Below are 16,337 nucleotides of genomic sequence, written 5' to 3' on the forward strand. Positions count from 1 at the left end.
CTGCCTCTGAGTTGTCTTTAAATTCTCGCTCCCCAGCCAAAACCTAAACAAAGATTCGGGTTACAGCTCTTTCAGCGGCTCACGGAGGGAAAGCGGAGGTCTTCTGGATTCCCAAGTCTTAGGTCTCCCTAAATGCGCACCAATGGTTCTCTCTACATTTTCGAAAGGTTTTCCCGTTAAGATAATGAAGGGACAAACGAAGGACTAGATTTGATTCGCGACTAGATTTGAAATCAAGGATACAAGAAAAACGAAAGTATGTTACGATTTTTTTATTTTCTTTAATTCTAGACAAACGGTATGCCATAGATAGACTGCTGCGCACTCCACATTCCCGTGCTTAAGTGTGAACGTTTGAATGTGAGTAGGGTAGAGATAATTTTTATCTGAATTGGAAAGTGTGAGGTTTTTTGTTTGTTTGTTTATGAGGTCTCACTTTGTTTATAGAAGAAAAATTTTGTAAGAAGTTATTTTTTAATTACTTTTATTTATTTGTCCCTTTAGATAAGCAAAAGAGAAACGTTTGGAATTTAAGTGATATAAGAACATCCTGGAGTCAGTTTCTCAAGCCTTATAACAAAACCATGCTTTTGTTACCTTAGTTAGACAGAAATATATGTAGTGAAACACAAGGAAGAGCAATCTTACTCCCTTGTCTTATTTTAGCGGGAGAAGAAGAACCCAGACCAGCCATCAGGGGTAGTGGAGGGGCCAGCAGCAACTAATGCTGACCACACTTTCTCTGGACAAAATGAGCATTGGGGTGGGCAGGGATTAAAGGTTTTCTTTGATTGCCCCTTTCCTCCTTAAACACAGAGGACGTTTGAACATACGCCATCTCGGCTCTCCTTTTCAGCCATTACATACACTTTCATATTAGCACCCTCTGGCCGATGCCCATCAGGAGATCTCCATTAAATTTAGCGTGGAGTATGAGGGACCTGAGATTTAAGAATCGACTGTATTCTGGTAAAGCATAGAACGGTGGAGGTTTGGACCGACTGCCCGAAAAGCTAAATAGTGGTTGTTGTTGCTGCTGCTGCTTCTGTGGCTTCTGCTGCTGATTTTCGTCAAAAGCGAAAATCAGGAGTGGGTGAGGGAATCCACATAATAAAGTATTTTCCATACGATTCTGATCAGAGATGAGAGAGAGAGAGAGAGAGAGAGAGAGAGAGAGAGAGAGAGAGAGAGAGAGAGAGAGAGACTGGTGCGGAATGCTGGCTCCAGCAGGTCGGGCGTTGGACCGACTCCCTGGATGAGGAACTAAAACTAGAGTCTAGCTTGGAGAATTACTTACAGTCTTTTGTGCTAAGTATTGCAACGTAACTCTGAAGTTCCCTTTGCCTGCTAGCGAGAATGGTCTGTGCCGGTCATCTGGAGAGCCCAGCGCGCTAGAGCTTTTGGGGGACATAGGGAGGGGGCGCCGTCGTGTACGCCGCCTTTCCACCCACCCTCGCCTAATCAGGCTGCTCTCAATCAGGTTTTCAACATACTAATCTTGATCTGAGAGCTCCTATCTCTGCATAAGTGGAGGAAATGATTCTTTTTTAGAGGCTTCCGGGCTTAGAGAAGGAGGACGTCAGACTGGAGTCTAAAGGGCTGGTCTGGCGTCCGCCCTGCTCCCGGCGCCCGGCGGGACTGCGAACTCACCAGCAGCATAATTGCCTGTGTCCAGCGCGCTCCAGGGGCTACCCCGTGGTAAGTGCGTTCCCTGTCCTGGCGACCGACCGAGGCTTTGGCTTAGGGTTTGGGCTGGAGATGGGCGGAGCAGAAAGTGAAAGTTTTTACTAGGAAAGTCAAGGCTGAGTTGTGGGGTCTTGGGCCTAATGACCTTCTGACCCTGCATATACCACTTGCTTAAAAAATGTTTAGCTTCTCCATGCCCGCAGGCAAACTAGAACTCACTGCTCCTCGGATCAGACAGAGAAAAAGTTCGCCTTCTGTTCTTTCCACATTTAAGTGTTTGAGGTAAAATTTACAAAGCACTTTTCTTAAAAAAAAAAAAAAAAATCAGAATGAGAGTTTTAGCCCCCGCACGCCAATTGAGATCAATTTTGAACGAAACACAGTAAAAATGTATATATATATTATCTTGCTTGTCTGTAGGTGGGAAAATAAATCGGCCGTGCCTTGTTGGTGCCTTCCTATTGGACTGAAATTTCTAGAAGCCACTGTTCATCAAATGAAAACCAGAGAGGAAGGCCCACTAGGAGGTCGGCCAACACCCTGGATTTCCTGGCTCTCTCAAAGGATTGAATGGGGTAGGAAAGAAAACTATGTCTGTTCCGGGGCTGTGCGGCTCGCTTGCAAGTTCGGAGGCACTAAGTGTGCCCTGCTAAAACCTTGGGGTGGGGTGCAGGAAAGGGTCTGGAGCCCGTCGAGCCAGGCCTTCGTCTAGGACCCGAGAAAGAGAATCTACCTGACACTCAGAGCTTCCACCTTGGCGAAGAGCTCCCTAATTGGACGGCGAGCTGCTGAGAAATCTGCGGTCTTCTAATAACCCGTCTTCTCCTCCTTGGCGATTCCTATCAAAGGCATAAAACTGGTATTTTCATACCCGGCTCGCAAGGCAGGAGCCGTTTATGAACATCAAGCATCAATGGGGCAGAAAAAGGCTGCATTGACAGAGTTCTCTGGAGTTCGATATTTAAAAGCAATAGATCCGAATTAGAAAATTATTACTTGAAGTAGTGAAAGTCCCCGCCAATTTAACTATTGAACTCTGCGCGTCTGAGCTCCATGTGCTAACTACACTTTTGAAGGGACTTATCCCGGAACTTGAGCAAAAGGCAGGTCATACACTGGTTCTCAGCTTCTAATGTTGCCCTCTCTGGAGTTGCGATCCTCCAGAGGGCTGGCAAGGACTCACAAAATCCTAGTCTAGACAGGGCTGGAACCTGGGAAGAAGCCTAAGCGAAGTAGCTACAGTGTCCTGACCAAAGTCTAGCTTGGCTGGGCAGCACTTTCTCCAACCCAAGACCGGAGAGATTCACTTCCTAGTACCGCGCCTCTGCACAGTCGACCCAAGGATTCTGTGCAGTAATGTAACCCAAGGATTATCTGCTGCACTAGGGTAATGTGTGACCTCCGCTCCCAAGAAGGAACTGTCAATGTCCCTGATGTCAACGCTCAGTTTTGATCACCCTGAAACTGCAAGCGAGACACCTTGGATTGTTGCCCACTTCGTGTGCTCATCGGAGTCTGGAAAGTGGAGAAAAGAGAGCGTCCAGAGGTTTTGTTTTGTTTTGTTTTGTTGCTAAAAGCCGGAGGCTAGGAGTCTGCTTCTGCACTCTGTGGCACAGAGTGTGAAACTTGCTAACTTTGGGACTTAAACTGGATCCAGTCTCTGGGGGAAAAAAGAGGTGAGACTATTCTCAAAAGAGAAGGTCGCCAAGAAGGTGGATGCCTGAACACCCGATCTGCTGCGATTTTCTGCTAGTTGAGGCTGAGAACCTGGGGGTGGGGTGTGTGTGAGTGACTTTCTTTCAAGGACACACACACACACACACACACACACACACACACACACACTTTAGGTACCCTGGTGTGCAGAACAATGCTGCTCTCCTTGACTCTGTGGGAAGCCTTCAGGTCTTGATGAAGATAAACTCTGGAGATCCAAGGTAGGAGAGCCAGGCTCTCCTTAACCTGAGCCTGCACACAAGCAGAGGAAACCCCGGGCCCAGTAAATGAGCAGAGAAATGAAGTGAGAAAAGAACTTGGGGGCCATTGGGAGCCCAAAATTAATGGAAGGGGCTTCCTGCTTCCATTTATGCAGTGTGACATTCTCAAACCCACAGTCTCACCTAAAGCGCGCCTGTGATTTGGAGACATGGGTGTTTTGTGCCTTTTGTCATGACCAATAAACCAGGAACCTCGGAAACTTGACTGCTGTTTTTGTAGGATCCTGCCTGTGTATCGGGGAAAATGAGAAAAATCCAACTAATATTCTCCACCACCCCTCCAGTTTTCTTACAGGTTCTAGGCACTCCCCTCTCCAAGGCAATCCAGCTTTGAGCTCCCTGGTTTGGGAGGGTGGAGACCCAAGCCTGGAGGTGCACCCCCACGCACTCACCACGCACCCCCACGCACTCACCACACACCCCCACGCACTCACCACGCACCCCCACGCACTCACCACGTACTTCACCCAAGTCACCCTACCCATCCCAAGACTCCATTCCTCGCGGTTCCATAATTTGAATTAAACCTCAGCCAGGGTGGCAAGAAAGCCAAGCTCAGTCTCAAAGCAACAGCCCAGGCGCCAAGGGAGTTTCTGTAGCCTGGAATGGGAGCACAGTGTACTGTGAGAGAGAGCCTCTGATTCCCAGAATTTGATAAAGTTTGCTAAGGGAAATAGACTGTCCTGGTGGCCAGCAGGATGCCCACAGCTTTGGTGTCTGTGGTTCCTTCCCTCTGCAACACTTCTCTGTCATGTTCTGTCATTTCATATCTTAACAGATCTTGTAAAACCATGTGTTTGCCACGAGTGGCCGCAGCAAAACTCTAACCATATTTTTAAAAGTTAAGAACTTTACATGTGGATTTCAACTACAGGAGACTTGGCTCTTGTAACCAAGGTAATGTTTCCCCCCAGTTCCTTGTCTCTCCCTTTCTCCTCTCTCCCTTCTTGCTTTCCTTGGGATGGGGGTGGGAGGTGTTAAAAAGCTAGGTGATATGCTATCTATTAATTTGAGGTTTGGAGCTAGTCAACTTACAGTCGGGTATTGAGGAATTTACTTTAAGACCTCAGTTTTATCATCTACAAGATCTTTACCTAAGGGTACCACTAAGAAGTTGTTATATGAATGTAAATAATGCTTGAATGTTCACCCACACAGTAGGTCCAGGGTGGATGCAATTCTCAACTTCTCTGCCTATTCTCCCATGCTTCTCTTGAGAGGGCTGAGGGCAGAAGCATTACCAAAGCATCCAGCCAAGAGGTAGGAACAGGCCAGGGTCTTGACTGTCTGGTGTGATGCATGCATTTGGCCCTGTTATGGCTTCAGGTAGATCTGTTGTTCTAAGCAGGTGTGTGTCTCCAGGAAGTTCTGAGGCTCTAGGAGAGAGCCTGCAGCCCCTTCTCCTGGGAGTTTTAGCTCCCCTGCTCCCCTCTGTGGGTTCCAGCTTTCCCAAACTGATCTTTTCTCCCAGGTTTACTGTGAGGCCAATCTTATGCCATTAAAAAGCAGACAGCAGGGTTTCTGTGAATGTGTGCAAGCATCTGAGTACCAAGAGCGAGCGTGATTGTAGATGTGGTAGATATCTTATCAACTGCTCCACCATCGTGTGCTCCAGAGCACATTCCAAATTTTATCTTGCTCAACAATGCTATACGTTCAAATCATGGAAGCTGCATTTTTAGTCTTTCATCCATATGGCTCTTTTGGATGAGTTCAGAAAGGCACATTTTAGTATATGTGTTTGTGACTTGATTCTTTTTAGAGTTCAGGAGAATTGCTTGTGACCCCCTCCATCCCTTTCCTCCTGGGAGGTCTGTCTGCCTCCATACCCCTAGGTAAACAGGTTCTGGTATCCAGTGGTGAAGTATGCTTTATTCTACTTCTATGGACACCTGACCAATAGCAGCAGGGAACAACCGAGAATCAAATAAAAAAAGCCCCAAGAGGGGAAAATGGAGTGAGGTCTTAAACCCACAGTGAAGTCTTTGTTCTTCCCTCACAGATGGTGTTTACTTTCATCAAATGGATTCATCCTGGATGAATCCAGGAATAAGTGAATCTCTATACTGATAGTGGTGCAGAAGGTGAGACCTCTCCTGTAACTTCCCCTTTAAACTCGACTACAACTGGCTCTCATAACTATAGAATATGAAGACCCAGAGCCTGGCTCTGGCTATGCAAAACCAGAGTATCTTACCCACTACCACCTGTGGGAAAGCCTTCAAAAATAGTGTGGGCCCTGACTCTCTATAACCCGATTTAATACCTGGTGCTCGACAGTAACAGTTCTGGATAAAAGTAGGCTCACTCCCTTCTCTGCCTGTTTTCAACACATCCTCCATTGTTCTGGCACCTTCCTGTTCAGTAGAAACTACAGTTGATGTCTCCTCCTCCTCCTCCTCCTCCTCCTCCTCCTCCTCCTCCTCCTCCTCCTCCTCCTCCTCCTCCTCCTCCTCCTCCTTCTTCTTCTCTCTTCCCCTCTCCCTCCTCCTCCTCCTCCTCTTCTCCCTTGAACACCTTAAGCAAGGAAGGGAGTAGACAATCTGACCATACAATTGTGGGAACTTGGGTTCCATCCTTCATTTATCATGAGTGAACTCTTCAGATTTCAGTGTGTGTAATGGAACTGGACACCTGCCTTGACTTCTTGAGAAGCCACAGGAGGAGTAGCCTCTGAACCTGGAGATATTAAGTGAATCATTGTTGGGACACCTGGGACTATTATAGTGAACCATTGTAGGGACACTGCAGTGTGCCATTGCAGAGACACCTGGGGCTACAACACTGTACCATTGTTGGGACATCCAGACATACTACAGTATATCACTTGTAGAGACATTTGGGGATACTGCAGTGTATCATTGTAGGGACACCTGGGGCTACTATAGTGTATCATTTCAGGGACATCTTGGATAGAGAATGTGTGTTCAGTGACATATAAGCCTCTTTGGTCTCTGCACACACAGAACTCCTGTGCATATAATCAGATGCTGACACAGGTTTTGCTCCAGGAAAAGAATGTGGTCCAGAATAGGTAGTAAAGTTTGGAGTTGAAGTCATGGGGAGCCAGGTGCTGTTGCTGCTGTGTAAGGCCTATCCCAAACTCAGCCCTCTTCTACCCTGGCTGTGCCACCCTGTCCAGGACCCCCAGGAAAGTTGATGTCTGAGATTCCAATTCTTGGAAAGGGGTGGAAGAGACATCTCATCCTGTGATGGGGGGGGGGGTACCAGCTCTGACTGTGATTAACTCACCCTCCCCTGGGGCAGGGTGATGGTGGTGGGAAGGCTTCATCCTGTTCATGAGTCTCTCACATGTACGAATAACACCTGCAAGTGCATCAGGAGCTGCTATGGGCTGCTATGTAAATGTGGCAAAACCCAACTTTTAAAGAACAGTCAAGCTCACGAATTTCAACCAAACCCTTTTCAGGAGGGACTCCAGCCCACTCACTCCCATCCTCCAGAGTGTGCGCGAGCCAGGCCTGGCCATCAGAGGGTAAAGACACTTAAGTCACACCTCTGGAGACCTACACTTAGGAGGGAGATTGAACACATGTAAGTTGTTCTTTGACCTGTGCAGGCTAGCCACACACTGTGTGTGTGGTATGTGTTCTCTCACAACAAATAAAAATAATTTAAGAAAAATAAAGGTAAGGAATGTCTCACATTGCATCGCCTTTGGAGAATATTCTGAACTAGTGCATTCATTATTGGTTTTGTGTCTTGGAGACAATAGGCAGAGGTTTTTTTGTTTTCTGAGTTTTTCAATATAGAAACACATCTTCAATACAGCAGGTAGTAAACGTTTCGTGATTCTTCTTCCTTCTCTTTGGAATATTTCCACTCTGCACCAGTAATGTAAAAGATACAGTGGGGTTTCTTTCTTTCTTTCTTTCTTTCTTTCTTTCTTTCTTTCTTTCTTTCTTTCTTTCTTTCTTTCTTTTCTTCTTCTCCCTCTCTCTCTCCCTCCCCCTCCTCCTCTCCTCCCCCTCCCCTTCTTCTTTCTTCCTTCTTCCTTCTTCTTCTTCGACAAGGTTTCTCTGTATAGCCCTGACTGTCCTAGAACTCACTTTGTAGACCAGGCTGGCCTCAAACTCAGAAATCTGCCTGCCTCTGCCTCCTGAGTGCTGGGATTAAAGGTGTGCACCCCCACTGCCCGGCTTGTTTTTGCTTCTTGAAATGGCATTGTATGTGAGGTACTTGCTTCCCTCAACTACTACCCACTTTCTTGAGGTGTCTGAGCATCATCATAAGCAGCTGTTGAGTGAGCAGCACACAGCTTTTTCTACTGTGTCACCTGTCCCCGACATCTGCGATGCCCACTTTACAGACCAGAAACCAAAAGCTCTGAGAGATGCCTCACAGAAGCTGGACATAAGCACGTGACAAGGTCTTAATCATAGAGTTACCCCATAGCAGGCTCCCTCAACCCCCTTGGGATAATAGAAGTGAAGAGTTATCATCTGGTTTGGGCGGTGGAAGGTGCGAGGTTGGAGGGTCCTGAGCATCAATTTCAAGGCTTATGCTCTGTGCAAAGGAACCCCTCCTGGCAGCAGACCTGTAAGAGATAGGGTAGATCACATGCTGGACGTGCACTTTCTTACAGTCTGGGGTCATAAATATTGCTGCATTTCTTTCATAATTCCCACACCCCAGGCTAACAGGCCACCCCTTGCTCTGCTCCAGGCCCTTTCTCTTCCTGGGCAGCCTGTGCTGCTTGGGTCATGGGTCAGTGCCCCCTCTGCAGGCCTCAGGCCTCATTTGGCTTGCCCTAGATCCATCCAGCCCGGGAGCATCCAGGCAGTGGACAGCGCCCCCCTTGGCCTTCGACCCAGAGGTAACACTGATTTAGGCATGCTGCAAGCATCCCAAAACTCAAATGTCCAGGAAGGCTGCTGTGGCTGGTCATTACACCACACCTAGTCACTGCAAAGAGGAGTATGGAACCTGCTATGCTAGTCCTGGAATGCAGGCTGCTGCCCTAGGCGGTGGGCTAGTCTAGCACTCAGGCTTGGGATACTACAAAAGGTTCCTGGTTTGAAATCGAATTTGGCATCCAGAGAGCCTTAAGACTTTTCTCTATGAGAAAGTCAGCTTCCTCCAGGAGGACGCTCCGGGTCCCAAGCCTTGGTTACCCTCAGCCCCACTAGCTTGTAAATACATAGAGAACTTTTTGCTCTGGCTCTAAAAAGCTACAGAAGGGAGCAGAAAGCTTTGAAAAGTGGAGCAGAAGGCTCCTACTCAAGTCAACTGCTTGGGACAAGACACTGTAGCAAGGCTTGATTAGGCCAAACCTCTCCAGGGTGGGGGTTGGGCCTGAAGTTCCAGGCAGCTGGAAGTTCTATCTTCCAACTCCATCGCAGGTGGCTCAGGAGGAGTCTCTAAGGATGTGGGCCTGGCCATCCTTCTGGAGTGGCTCAATCTCATTCTCTCGGGAGAAATTCCCTGGGGCTTGCCTATCTGGCCTTAGTCCCCTTGCCAATCACAGCTGCTTGGCCTTTGGTACTTTTTAAATAAAGCCGTTCAATTCTGGGGCGAACGCTTGTAACTTGATTAGACACGCGTGTACAGTCCTAAAGGGGGCGTGACGTGTGTGTGTGCGCGCACGCGCGTGTTTCTTCTAGGCTAATGAGACTATTGTTTTGTTCCAAAGATGGAGAGGGTCCTCAGGGTGCTGAATTTCTTAAGCTAAATCAAGAATTTATTTTCCCTTCGTGGAATTATCTTTTTACTAGATTGAAAAACCACGCTCTTAATTTTGGTCACCTCGAGAGAAGTTTAGTAATAACGTATGAGCAGAAGCCAAAGGGAAAATTTCTGTGCGCCACCTTTAATGCATAGAAAGCTTCAGTGGAGCCCGGGGTTTGACAGGGCACTCTGTGTTCATTGCTTGCTTTTCTGGCTGGTGAGGGTGTCGTTTCTAATGCATATCTCTGTTAGTCGTTTCTGCTTGGTACGGTGGTCATTTGGAGCACATCTGTTCCCGATCGCTTTCCTCTGTCGAGCACACACTATCGTGTTAGCAAGATTTTGCACCATCTGTTTAAAAACATTCTCGCTGGTGCTATTTGATGCCCGGTTGAACTTTCGCCAAACTTCATTTTATACTGTTCCCTCGGTCCAGATCATATAAAATACACTTTAATGAAATTATGCTTTTATACTTGCTGACAGGCATCAGAAACACATTTGCCCAGGTCAACAGCAGTTGTGCTAAGTGTTACAGAGGAGGAACAGCACTGAAACATTACAGTAGTAAAGATGCTGGAGAGAGAGGTTTAGAAACAAAGCTATAAAATTAAGATGAAATCATCACCCAACAAAACAGAGCACACATTTGGGGGGGGAGGGGGTTGGATATTAGGGGACAGACTATCTGGGCCTTTATTGGGAGCTAGTGCATATTCCTGACAATTAATGTATTTCTTCATTATAAGCATTAAACTTAGGAATTTTATTTTTTGACATTGTGCCAAGGCTGTAATAACTGGTTCACAGAATAATAAAGTACAATGGTCCTGTAATGTGATTATGTTAAATCTATTTTGAATGCAATGTAGAGGCTATTGATCTTATCTAGCCAGGTATTTATTTTTATCTTGAGGTCTCTCACAAAGGTTTGAGCACTTCAGCGCAGACCTAACGCGACATTTCAAAACCTATTCAGACATGTATTGTTTGATAGCTGAGTATTATGTCTGGGAATGGAATAATTGTGAGGCTGTATTTGGAAGGAGAATGTGGATAGAGCTTTGCTAGAATGCTGCAGTCCTGTGCTCTCTTTAACTGGTTTGTCTACACCAAGGTAAAGCTTTAAAATGCTAAGTTTTGATGGGGGTCTCAGTTATGACTCAGACAGCAGTCTTGAGAATCAAATGAGTAAGCTTTTGACCCTGGTGTCTGATGATCAGCGTTCTGACAGAAACGTTTCCTTTGATGGACATCTGCTGAGAGCAGGTTGCTTGGCTCCCTTGTTACCTGGACAACAGGCAGCTGTGACTTAAAGATATCTGCAAAATACCAACTCAGCATGTAAACTCCCTCACTTTGTTTACTCAAGAAAATGCTTTTTTGCCTTGATGTACATAATTTCTAAAGTACAATGTATCTATGATAATGTAGGTCACTGGTATTATTTATAGAAGGCATATGGAGTTGAATACATTGTTAATGTGAGATGGATCTGGTTACAAAAGGAAAGAAGCCTTATAACATCCCTGCCTATGTGTACTTTTAAAAATTATTAATCAAGATCTCTATTTTCACTAAGGAGTTAGTTTGGATGTGTTGAAATGTAACTTACAGATTTTTTTTTTTTTTGGTAAAATAGCCAATGTTAGTAAAATGCAAATCCTACGAATCTTCACATGTCTGGTTCCAATTAATCTGCTTAGACTATTTAATGGATAAAATAACAAACCTGATTTAGCCAATCTGGAGTTCTGCACCAATTTTCCATGGGCCTCTTTAAGGTTTAATGCCTTTTCTTACACACGTTAATTCATGGCTTAGAGGACCAGGATTGGAAAAGTAAATAGCTATTTTCATTTTATCTCAAAACATCTTTGGCCTTTACAGCAGCTGGAGAGGGAGTCCAGAGACAACTATCGATTACTACTGAGAGAGTGAAGGCGAGCTATGCACATATTTGTATTTGGGTTCAATTCATTGGGTTTGTTTGAGTGCCTACAAGGTACCAGGTGGTCCAGATACAAGAGTAATACATGGGTGGTCTTGATTCTCTGAAAATTCCCTGTCCAGAGGGAGCCCAGGCAAAGACATAATTTGTTGATACTTTCAATTCTATAATGTTTTAATCTATACCTTGGTTCTTAAATTAATAAAATAATCTGATGATCTCATGTAATTTTCTCTATACATACATAAATATATACACACATACACATATATTAACACACTGTGAAGGCTGTAGTTTGTGCGAATGAAAAAAAAAACCAACTCTACTGACAAGGCACAGATTATTAATAACAAGGCTATGGAGATAACCGATAGGGTCTGAACCTTCCACTGTAAGGAAGCCAACGGAGACTTCCTGAAATACGTGCAATTATTTTCATTCTTGTGTTTCAGTGCTGTGGTCTACTGTAGGGCCTGAGCCACGGTCAGTGCTGTGATCTACTGTAGGGTCTGAGCCACGGTCAGTGCTGTGGTCTACTGTAGGGCCTGAGCCACGGTCAGTGCTGTGATCTACTGTAGGGCCTGAGCCACGGTCAGTGCTGTGATCTACTGTAGGGTCTGAGCCACGGTCAGTGCTGTGATCTACTGTAGGGCCTGAGCCACGGTCAGTGCTGTGATCTACTGTAGGGTCTGAGCCACGGTCAGTGCTGTGATCTACTGTAGGGTCTGAGCCACGGCCAGTGCTGTGATCTACTGTAGGGCCTGAGCCACGGTCAGTGCTGTGATCTACTGTAGGGTCTGAGCCACGGTCAGTGCTGTGATCTACTGTAGGGTCTGAACAGTGGCTGGGTGCAGATTTTTTTTTTTTGACAGAGGCTCACTGTGCCTCCCCAGCTGGCTTGTATCTTGCTATATAGACCAGGCTGCCCTAAAATTCAAGGGAATTCACTAACTGAAGCCAACATCATCATATGTTTAGCATCATGTTTTTCATCATATGTCTGTTGACCTGGGTAACTAATTGTCCCTCAAAATGGACGGTTGAGTTTATTCTCCACCCCCCCCCCCCCCAGCATGCTGTGGATAAACTTCTCAGCAGAATAAATTGCTTTTTTTTTTTCAGTAGAAAGTTTTGGGGGGAAAATCACAGTAAAATTTTAGCTGTGAACTTTTTTCTTAGCACTTACAAAGATTACAGCTGTTACATTTATTTACTGTCTCTAATAATTCCGGAGATCAAAGCATAGTTTTATTCTTTTTTTTTTTTAAACTGTGATGGAAAATACCAGAGAAGAAAAAAGTAATCATGTGATTGAATTAATTGAAGCCGTACACTCCGGAGCAAAATGATTTCTAATTGTCCTCTGCATAACCTCAGTGGCTAAGGGTAGTCGAATTTATTTGATAGGAAATAATCATTGATGTATGTATGTTGCTACTGGCCATTGTCACACGTACCACCCCATCCCCACCCACTACCATATGGAGTGTACTGTAGCTCAGAGCACCTGTATAGCTGAAGGTGATCTTGAATTTCTGATCATCTGGGGTTTCAGGTCTGTGCTACCATGCCACACTGATACACGACATTTCTAGAGTCTTCCTCAACTCAGGCTTGGTAGGGACACACAGTGCTCAGATGGAGATGCCTAGAGGTGGAATCCTCTGATGTACACTCCACCTTCAGCCTCTCAGATTTTAGCAGTATGCTGATTTTGGAGGAATCACTCTATGAATCACTGAGGGGGAGGAGAGAGTCATCAGACTGAGAGTTAACTTGATGGAGGTCTTTGTTCCCAGGCTTTTTTTTTTTTTTTTTTTTTTTTTTTGAGTTTCTCAAACCAAACTCTTAAGAACATTGGTCATGCCCAAAATTGCTCCTGTCTGAAAGAAATGCATGGAGAAAAAATGGAACAGAGACTGAAGGAATGGCTGACCAGTGAACGGCACAATGTGGGATCCATTCCATGGATGGGCACTAATCCCTGAAACTATTATTGATGCCATGTTGTGCTGGCAGACAGGAGTCTAGCATTGCTGTCCTCTGAGGGGCTCTACCAGCAGCTGACTGAGATAGATGCAGATACTCATAGCTAAATACTGGATAGAAGTCGGGGATTCCTATGGAAGAGGCAGGGGAAGGATTGATTGATGGAGCTGAAGGGGATAGCAACCCCATAGGAAGACAAATGGTGTCAATTAACCCTCGGAGTTCTCAGAGACTGAGCCACCAACCAAAAGTATACAGGGGCTGGTCTAAGCCCTCTCCCTCCCTCCCACATATGTAAAGTAGAGGACTGCCTTGTTTGGCCTCAGTGGGAGAGGATACACCTGGATGGAGGAGATACCCTCTCAGAGGCAAAGGGGAGGAGGATGAGAGGAAGAACAGTTCAAGAAGGGACCAGGAAGAGGGCAACATTTGGAATGTAAATAAATAAAATAATTGATTAATTAAAAAAAAAAGAATATTGGCCATGACATTGTAGGGGGAGTTTCCTCAGACATTCTGCCTGTTTTATCTTGTTTGCTGAAATTAAATTTAGCTTGAACTCTGATCTCTGAGCTACAGGTATTCCCCCCTCCCTCCTCCTCTTCCTTTTCCTCTTCCTCTTCCTCCACTTTTCCCTTCTCCCCCTCTTTCTATTTTTCCTCCTCCTCTTTCTTCTCTTTTCCTTTTCCCTCTCTCTTTCTCTGTCTCTCTGTCACTGTGTGTGTCTCTGTCTTTCTCTGAGTCTCTGTCTCTCTCTGTGTCTGTCTCTCTGTCTTTCTGTGTCTCTCTGTGTCTCTCTGTCTCTCTGTCTTTCTGTGTCTCTGTCTCTCTCTGTGTCTTTCTGTGTCTCTCTGTCTCTCTGTGTTTCTGTCTCTCTCTAGCTTTAGAGATTCCTTTATTTGAAACTTACATTTAGTTCAAGTCAGGACTTAACACACTTAGCGTTTTCTTGCTGAAATAATTCTATAAAAATTCACGGTGCTTTCCTTTTTCTCCTGGTGAAACATACAGGCTACGAAGAGGAACCCAGCTGGAAAGCATTCAAAGTGCACACAACTTTTTCTTCTATGAATCCTTAGGTAGTTATGACAGAATAATTTCTATTTTTCAATTTAATATTTTAGCCCAGAGTTTTATGGATTTCTAGTGTTTCTGTAAGACTGCTCCCTCCACTGTTACCACATTTGCTGCTCTGTGGTTTGCATCGCAGTAGGGTTTGTGTGAAGGGTACCTCCTTCCCAGATGGGGAGGGGTGGCGGTGGTGGTGGTGGGGGTTGTTCTTGTATTCCAAGGAAATTGTGTAATTGTGACATCTTGAGTAAAGATGTGTTTTGTCCTCCACCATATCTGTCACAAAAAATGCAGTTATTACCACAGTGATTGCTTCTACTAGAAGAAAGTGGGACTCTTTGCATATGGAACATTGGCCCAGGTAACATTCTTCTCATAGCTTCTGTAGTAAAATCTACTTGGATGATCTAAATCATCACTGTTGCAGCCCTGTGTAACTCCATTACCTCTTGATGGACAGTCATCACATAGACCAGGATGAAGAATCACAGAATAAATCTTTTGTGGTAGTGTACAATCTCTTGTATCATAAGAACTTGGTTGATCTCTCATTGAATAGCTATTGTTAGTAGACCATCATCATTTGGCAACAAACGTCTCTATAATATGGTGGGTTATTTCTTTAAAGCTCATTCCGGCTTGAACTTAGGGTGAAGACCTGGGTCCACCACAGTGGGAAATTTAACCAATGGTCTTCAACGTTTGGAAAAGAAAGAGCTATGGACGTCATCACCCAACGCAGGATGGTTCCACAGACTCATCAAAATGACAAAGATTGAATGCTTTCTTCTAAACTCTTGTAATTCTGAAGTTTTCATTTTTTATAGTTGTTTAATTACTGCTGTTGATAACTGGCATTTTGCATCCAATCAAAACATTTATAAATTTCAAACAAGCTTTCTTTACTATTCCACATGGCCTTTGACTTCAAACGTGCAATTTAAATGCTGTCTTTTCCTTGAGCATTCTCACTAGGTTCTTTCTTCTTTTTAAAAGGACACTTCTCTCTAAAAGGATATTCCTATGGCAAGTTTATATCTCTATGCAATGTATCTTGATCACATCCAACCAGAATCTTTCTTCCTACCCACCTCTTATGGCCCCAGGAATTTCCTCTCACCTTCATAGCCTCCTCTTCCCCTCCCCTCCTTCTCTCTTTCTTTCTTCCTTTCTCTTTCTCTGTCTGTCTCCCTCTCTCTCTCTTTTCTCTCCCTCCCTCTCTCTGTCTCTGTCTATCTCTTTCTTTCATAACACACTGTTATGTAAGTTTCCTCCAAGACCGAAACTGTTACATGTTTCCTTCAAGATTGAAACATTCTACCTGCAAGAATGCTCTGTAAGCAGGAATGTAAACAACTCAAATAGCTCCCAGAAACTGACCAGATTCACTTAGCCCCTCACTTCCAGAGCATGCAATGAAAGCTGACAGAGCCAAGATGAGTTGGGTAGGAGTGAATGTGTGGTCAAGGCAAGCCATTGTGGCTGAGGAGCCTGAGGGAGGAGGATAAGGGAGAAACATGTCTCATCTCCTGTTAACCTGTACTTCTGTATTAGTCCTTAGTAGAAGTGCCAGATAATCCATAGAAAATTTGTTGTTGTTGTAATTTTTTTTATCATGTGAGTGCAATTGCCCACAGAGGCCAGAAAGGGGTGTCCAGTCCTCTGAAGCTGCAGGTGGTTGTAACCAGCACCAATGTGAGTGCTGGAAACTGAGCTCAGGTCCCCTGAAAGAGCTCTTAACCACCCAACCATCTCTCCAGACCTTGAGAGTGTTATATATTTTAAAAATATGCATTTGTTTGTTTGTATATTGATTGATCAATTGATTGATTGTGTAACAGTATTCCTCCAATACTGAAACATCCCATTCTGCAAGGAAGTTCTGTACACAGGTAGGTGAACTATTTAAAATAGCACATACATGTGACTGTGATAAGCTCAGGTAGCTGTGTGTG

At 44.9% G+C, this 16,337-nt stretch overlaps 1 long non-coding RNA gene across 1 annotated transcript; it reads left to right on the forward strand.

The window, feature by feature from the left end:
* The first annotated feature begins 13 nt into the window (after window positions 1–13).
* AI606473 (expressed sequence AI606473) lies at window positions 14–3,880 on the forward strand. The gene is made up of 3 exons (NR_040387.1): window positions 14–256; window positions 1,552–1,698; window positions 2,107–3,880. It is a non-coding gene; the product is annotated as an expressed sequence AI606473 (long non-coding RNA).
* The last annotated feature ends 12,457 nt before the right edge of the window (window positions 3,881–16,337 follow it).

This window comes from Mus musculus, chromosome 3 (genome assembly GCF_000001635.26).
Source record: "Mus musculus strain C57BL/6J chromosome 3, GRCm38.p6 C57BL/6J".
Lineage (NCBI taxonomy): Eukaryota > Metazoa > Chordata > Mammalia > Rodentia > Muridae > Mus > Mus musculus.